Consider the following 6,736-nt stretch of genomic DNA (forward strand, 5'->3'; position numbering starts at 1 on the left):
CTACTCTGATAAATGCTAAACTATTTTTAATGAAAATATTGTTTAAGTACGAGACAATTAAACTACCATCCATTATTATTGAGCATATGAACTTTTTCCTTAATGACAAAGCTAGAAGGGATGGACTACACTATAGCATTTGCTTGAATAGAGTCTTGAATTTGTAAAGCGAAGATGATGTGGAAACAAACATAGAAAAAGATGTGCGCACTGCAATTGATGCCCTGCAGAAAAGGGTGGAGGAGCCTGAAACTAAGCATGTTTGTGTTAAACGCTCTTTCATAGAATCTAATCTTACCTAGTTTCATCTCCTTGAATTCTCATTAAGTCCTATTAACTTTTTTTCTCCTTTTGTTTTTTTTCCTGATTGCACAATTGTTTTTATATTTTGTGGTTATTATTTTTGTAATTGGTTTTTGGTACAACCTTATGCATGAAAGAATGAAATTTATTTTGTGCTCATTACCTCTCCTATTTATATCTAATGTTCTCTTGATCATGTAAGTGATGCCTCAATGGCCATGAATTAACATGTATGGCTTATCTATGTCTGGTTTACTGCCTAACCTTTTTGATGATGTCAAAAGGGGGAAATTGTGTGTAGTGTATTCTAATTGGTATGGTGTGGTATGTTGATAAAGATAGGGATTCTCTCATTCATGTGGAACTTAATTCTCACTAATAGGGGGTAATAGGGCAAAGGTTGTTTGTAGTCTTATAGGCACCAGTGAAAGGGGGAATTGGTTGGGCAACCTGGTCTGACATGTTGTCTTATAGATTATGCTATGTTTCTTAGGTGTAGGTTATGCTGTGTAGAAGTTGATTAAAGATGCTGACTATTCAGATTTGATTGTATGGGTTTGTCATCATTACAAAGAGGGAAATTGTTAATCCCTTAGTTTTGATGATTGATAAATTCATAGTTTGGGATCTACTCCCTGGGTTTTTGTGCTGACAAAATCTTCTACGCTTTAGGGAACAGATTGGGCTCATCTATTGCTGTCACAGTCAAGTGTCTAGTTGACACATAGTACAAAAGTTGGTGTAAAGCTTCTGCCACCTTTTTTCCTCAACCAATGAGATTTCTCCAAGGATTTCTTGTATAATAATATATATTGCCCATCTTCCTCAACAAGAAAATCAACACTTCCATATACTCATAATTAAAAATATTTTTTTTAGTGCTGCAGTGCTACATTAAAGGTTGGAACTATAACAAGGAACCTATTGTTTATCAAGTTGTATCTTTATTTCCTTTTTATAGTTTGTTCTTTGTATTTTGTACTTAAATGCTTGACTACTCTTTCTTATGATTGTAGTAGGTGCTGAGATGCAAACATTTTCATTGTAATCATCTAGAGTTAGGTGATTGTCCAAGATATAGTTAGCTTGAGGAGTCCAGTTAGAGTTAGCTGGAGCTGGAGGTGGAAGCAATAGAGTTACTGCTTGGTTTCCTTGTAATAGAGTTATTACTAGGAAACAAAGGATTCGGAGGTTAATACTTAGAGTCTGTATTCAAGAAGTTGCTTAAATATAGTCAAGCTCAAAAATTCTGGAGGCAAGTCATGGTTTTTCTCCCTTGTGCAAAGAGTTTCCAGGTAAAAATCTTGCGTCCTTTATTATACAGTATTCCTGTACTTCTTGTTTTACTTATTTCCTAGTCCTTATTGTGTGAGTGTATTTGGGAATAGTTCCTTGATCTGAGGAGCAACCACCCCAACCCTTCAAGAACCAAATTCTAATGTAGTTCCCCCTGATTAACACTTCTCTGCCTTTACAGTTGTATAATTAACAATGTACTTATTTATGTACCAGATCCTTTCTATTTTTTTAATAATTAGAACCACAAATATATAAACTTTCCCCTTTTTAATGATCAGAAACACATTTTGCATTCACCAAGAAAAATCTCATATAAAGTCGGCTCCAACTCCTCCTATCACCAAAGGAGCCAAACAGAGTCTTGAGCATCAAGTTGATAAGGGAATTAGCATCTTTATGAGCTTGAAGAAGATTTTGGGTTAGGTCTCCAACTTTGGTTTGCAACTAAAAAACTTTAGATATAAGAAGTTCATTCTCCTGATAAAGAACCACCACGGCACCGGGTCCTCCCCCCTTCCTCCCCCCAGACTCGAAGGAAGCTTACATGCAATTTAGAAATTTCAGGATCAAACATCCAGTGATAGAGAACCTTTTGCTTCTTCAAAATTTCTTACCTTTCTTTATGAGTGGACTCTTTTGTAGGCACTTTGTGATTTGATGAATCAGCAGGAGCACTAGGTCCCTCATCAACTGATTTTTCAATGTTCCTATTTCTTTTAGATCTTGACTTCCCGTCTTTCCCTTTTTCTATACAATGGCTACTTAAACTAGAGACCAAAATTCTTTGTAAGGATAAAGTAGTTTCATCACCAACACTAATACCACATATACTAGAATCATATCTTCCTACTAGTGTCAAGCATTGAGTTACTAACTGCTCTTTCATAGCTAGAATATTTGATGACTTTCTTTCCTCCGACAAACATCACTCAAACAATCCCTCAAACTTCATAATATTAGATTTCATGTCACAACCCGAACCGGGGCCCTGGTCGTGATGAGCATCCCGAACCATGAAGGCCCGAGTGCCCTTCTAACTTGTAATCACATACACCATTCATATACAAAAAAAGAAGTGCGGAAAATACAAAATAAAACAAAATCATGGTCATAAATCTGAAATATGTTCAACAACACGAAAATAGGTTTTTCCACATAAAAGCAACATTTTTTTCCATCTGCGAAATCTCTACTACATAAGACATCAAATCTCTACTGGTACGCAGAGAAATTCAAAATAATGTGTTTATATATTTAAAATAAGTGAGAGCAAATCACAAATCATCATGCATCATATATTTTAAAATAGTTGGGCACTTATTTAATAATCATAAAACATTTATGTCAGTATAATTCAATTCTTTGTATTACTTCTGAGTTAGGTGGCACTCCCCTACAAGTCTGATATTCCATGGAATATATGGAATCTGACATTGACTCGATGAGAAAGCCCTCAACCCAAGTTTACCGTAAAGGTTGGAGTGTATGAGTCTAATACGCCACAGGGCACTAGGCCAGCATAGAATAATATATCCGTATCGGCAAAACATGATTTTGGGCAATGAGTTTTCTGAACTCGTGCCTTCTTCGGGGAACCACCTAACATCTCTTTATGCCCTATTTTAGCATTTTCTGAACATGTATTATTCTGAATTCAAAAATCTTGAGAGTCTGATAGAAATCTGATTTCTATACTAGTCTATGTCTGTTATGGCATTATCTGATTTGGTATCGTCATGCCAAGACTTGTAAGTCAAATAATTATATCATAAAGTGCCATGTATGATTTTTTCATTCTAAACAATGTCCAGGCCACTTAAACATGCATATAGTATAAAAATATTTCTATCTCAAATCATAAGTCAAAATCATGCAAAGGCTTTCCATTCATTCAACAATTAAAATAAGTGGTGGACAATTTCTCAAAAACATTCCTGAAGTTTCTTCATTTATCAATCTCAACATTTTAAATCATAATAACATTCCTCTCTCCCATTCTTAATCATCATAAAATTTACATAAGATAATTAGCATCTTGATTCCTTCCTTAAAACCATGAAATGTAAGGATTCATAACTTGTAAATCAAGTAATGAAGTAATAAGAGAGGAGGAGATTCAATATTTCATGCTCTCAATTCACAATTCAAAGTTTCAATGCATACATACATATATACTAATCAAATCACTTTCAAGGGAAGGCCTGAAGACCAAAACAATATTCTCAAGGATTCTAAAACATGATTATAATTCTAAATCCAAAACCCTTTTCTTAAAATCATGATTTTTAATCCTTTTGCATAATTAATAGAATTTACTATGCCTATATAGTTTTTTGGGAAAACCCCACATACCTTATGTTATTTAGAAGGAAGAGTAGATTCCGAGTTTCACCTTAGTTCTTGAAACTATTGACTTGCAAGGATGAGCTTTTGATCTTAAAAGAAGTGGTTAGGATTTTAAATTGATGTTAAGAGAGTTATTTTTCATGAAAACCAACCTAAAGTGCTGATATGATGTTTTAATCTCGTGTTTGGGTCGTATTAGAATAAGGAAAAATGACCCAATTGTCCTTAAAAATGCAGATTTTAAAAGTTGAAACAACTGGGTATTGACGTGATTAGCGACACGGCGTGTCGATGGCATTGATGTGACACCCAACGCATCGTGCTCTTATCGCGCCAAGCCTTAGTACTTTGCTTGGCAGTTCCTGCACAAAAATTTACCAACGCAATGGGCAACAGGCGCGCCAAGATCGCATTGGTCTAATATTTTAGGACACCAAACAAGGTCTAAACGCGGCCTAAAAAATCAGAAACTTGTCCAGGAACACCTATTGACCTCCTGGATCATGAACTAGCTAACATATCAACTATTGAGGGTCGGGAAGGTCAACACTAAGATGATCAATGATTAGGAGCTCAAAATGAATAAGTCCCTTTTTACACTTAGAGTATTTTCAAGATGCAAGCCTCTCAAACATGGCTCTAGGTGACATCAAGTCAAAAAAAACTACAGAGCATTACATTATCCCCTCTTTGGGATTATTCATCCCCTAATGATGACTTAGAACATAGGAAAACAAAATTTCAACATACTAAGGAAAATAAAGAAGGAGATATATGGAGAGAAATTTAATAGTACCTTATATGACGTCACCCATTGACTCAAAGATGCTTGGATACCTAGCTCGCATGTTATCTTCTTATTCCCAAGTACCATCCTCAACTTTTTTATTCTTCCACAGTATCTTAACCGAGACTATTTGCTTATTTCTCAACTTTCTAACTTGTCGATCCAAGATTTTAATAGGCTCTTCTTCATAACACAAGGTGTCTGTCACCTTGATCTCCTCTACCGGCAACACTAGGGAATTATAACACCCCGCATTTCAGGCTAGAATAAAAACCAACATTTCTATGCGTAGATGATCCAAAAGCCATAAATCCTATGCAAATTTGTCATGTTAATCAATGATGTAGTGTGGAAACCTATTTAAGCATGAATTGAGATCATAGAGGTCCCCTAACTCAACGATGAGTTGAAAGCTTTCCATCGTTCGAGTTTGAGTGACCGTCAAAACTTGCGTCAAATTCAATTAACCATAACTCATTGTACATAATTAATTAGAGGTCCTATTATATATCAAAGGAAAGATCTTCGAATTATCTTTTCAACGATACTAATTTTGCCTAAATTCTATACCCAAACAAAATGTTATGGCTATTTTTGTGATTGAGACAGTAGCATCGCGCAATTAGCGAGCGACACATGCTTTGTCACATACACCCAATTTCTAGGTCGTATTTTCGCATTTTTAAGGGAAAAAGTGGTATTTTCCACCCATTATTAGCCATAACACGGGATTAAATCCCCCATATACCAAAATAAGGTCATTCTCTCTCAAAATCACCAAGAACACTTCTTAGGGTATCAATCCAAAAATCAAAATATCTTAAGATTTCACCCTGGGTTTTCAACAATTCTTTGAGATTTGAAATCCCCATTGCGAGGGCTACAAAAAGCACCCGTCAATTGTTCGAATAGCTAAAGCACGAGTTCATTACAGAGTTATAAACTAAGCTATGTAGGGTTTTCCTAAAATTTAATGGGCAGAAAAACCATCTTTAATTCATTCTAACTGTTTAGAAATCATGATTTTTAAGAAAAGGGTTTTGAATTTATGATTACTAGCATGTTTTAGAAGCCTTGATCTGTATTCTCTTGGTCTTTAGGCCTCCCCCAAATTTATTTGAAACTCTATATATATGTATTCATGTGTTTAAGGATGAATATACAATTGAGAGGATGAATCCTAAAGAATCCCTCTCTTGTTATGATATTTCCTATCTTTTATATAATATGAATTATGTTTGAAATGTCTTGATTATTGCTATGACTTGAATATAATTTTGAATCCAAAAGAGAGGGTTGTGCATGTTGATAAATGTTGAATACACTTTTAATGAAAGAATTGCATATTTGCCAAAAATACATAACCACCACATGGTTATTCAAAGAATGAGAATCTTAGCATGGTATTGACTTGTGCTTTCGGAACATGAAATTTTCTATACTATTTGCATGCTTGGGTGGACTGAATTATGTTTTAATAAAAGAATCATGCATGGTACAATATGGCTCAGAAATAGGACTTGCAAGTCATGGTGTGACAACACTAACTCAGTTAAAGCCATAGTAATTCAGAACAGAATAGAACACATGTTTGAAATCAAATTTTTAGATTATGAATTCAGAAAGATGCATATTTAGAAAAATTTTAAAAATTGGCTTAAAGAGACTTAGATGGCCCGAAGAAGGTACGAGTCAAAAGACTCTACGCTAAAAATCGTGATTTGCTGACATGGGATTATGGTACCATGCTTTCTGATCTTGTGTACCTTGATTCATATCATCCCAAATTAGGACTATGGTTAGGAGTCCTGCTTTGTGATTTTGTGCACTACCATGACATGTGATTTGATTGGGGATTTTGGCACCCTGCTATGTGATCTTGTGTGTCCCTCTTATAGATACTCCAATCATTGCAGCAAACTTGGATTGGGGGCTTGGCAGTTGAGTCAAGGGCGGATTCCATATATCTTGTGGAATTACAGATTTTAGGGTGTACCATCT

The 6,736-nt window shown here is 35.1% G+C and overlaps 1 long non-coding RNA gene across 1 annotated transcript; it reads left to right on the forward strand.

Annotated features, from left to right (window-relative positions):
• The first annotated feature begins 792 nt into the window (after positions 1-792).
• Positions 793-1,804, forward strand: LOC124888719. The gene is made up of 2 exons (XR_007047494.1): positions 793-1,044; positions 1,320-1,804. It is a non-coding gene; the product is annotated as an uncharacterized LOC124888719 (long non-coding RNA).
• Positions 1,805-6,736: the final 4,932 nt, after the last annotated feature.

This window comes from Capsicum annuum, chromosome 11 (genome assembly GCF_002878395.1).
Source record: "Capsicum annuum cultivar UCD-10X-F1 chromosome 11, UCD10Xv1.1, whole genome shotgun sequence".
Taxonomy (NCBI): Eukaryota; Viridiplantae; Streptophyta; class Magnoliopsida; order Solanales; family Solanaceae; genus Capsicum; species Capsicum annuum.